Below are 587 nucleotides of genomic sequence, written 5' to 3'. Positions count from 1 at the left end.
TCCTTCTCCAATGCGTGAAAGTGAAAAGTGAAAGTGAAGTTGCTCAGTTGTGTCCGACTCTTAGCGACCCCATGGACTGCAGCCTACCAGGCTCCTCCGTCCATGGGAGTTTCCAGGCAAGAGTACTGGAGTGGGGTGCCATTGCCTTCTCTGAAGGCCCTCCTAGAAAGGGCCAAAATAGTAAATATTTTAGGTTTTGCAAGCCAGGAGAGGTCTGTCTGCCACTGGGACTCTGCCATATCAAAAGAAAGCAGCCACACAGACCATAAAGACAAATGGACACGGCTGTGGCCCAATAAAACTTTATTTACAAAAACGCATTGACAGGTCAGCTTTGACACAAGATTAGCAGTTTGTCCAACCCTGGTATACATCATTAATAATTTCCTCCCACTAAAATCACCAATCACTATCTTTTCTTTACACTGAGATAAACTCTACCCATTCTTTTAAGTCTCCATGTCCATTCAGGTGTTTTTTTATCCACTCGAAACGTTTATGAGTGACTGAGTGACCTATGAAGTGATGAAAATTTGCATTTAATCCTGATCTTCATTAAAAGGGGCTTACACTCCCTTCTGGGGTTC

At 43.6% G+C, this 587-nt stretch overlaps 1 protein-coding gene across 1 annotated transcript in view; it reads right to left on the bottom strand.

The window, feature by feature from the left end:
- Positions 1–587, bottom strand: part of BASP1 (brain abundant, membrane attached signal protein 1) — a 56171-nt gene that overhangs the window by 54924 nt on the left and 660 nt on the right. The window lies entirely within an intron of this gene.

This window comes from Bison bison, unplaced genomic scaffold, assembly GCF_000754665.1.
Source record: "Bison bison bison isolate TAMUID 2011002044 unplaced genomic scaffold, Bison_UMD1.0 scf7180017864440, whole genome shotgun sequence".
Taxonomy (NCBI): Eukaryota; Metazoa; Chordata; class Mammalia; order Artiodactyla; family Bovidae; genus Bison; species Bison bison.
This window is presented reverse-complemented; position numbering and strand designations above follow the sequence as displayed.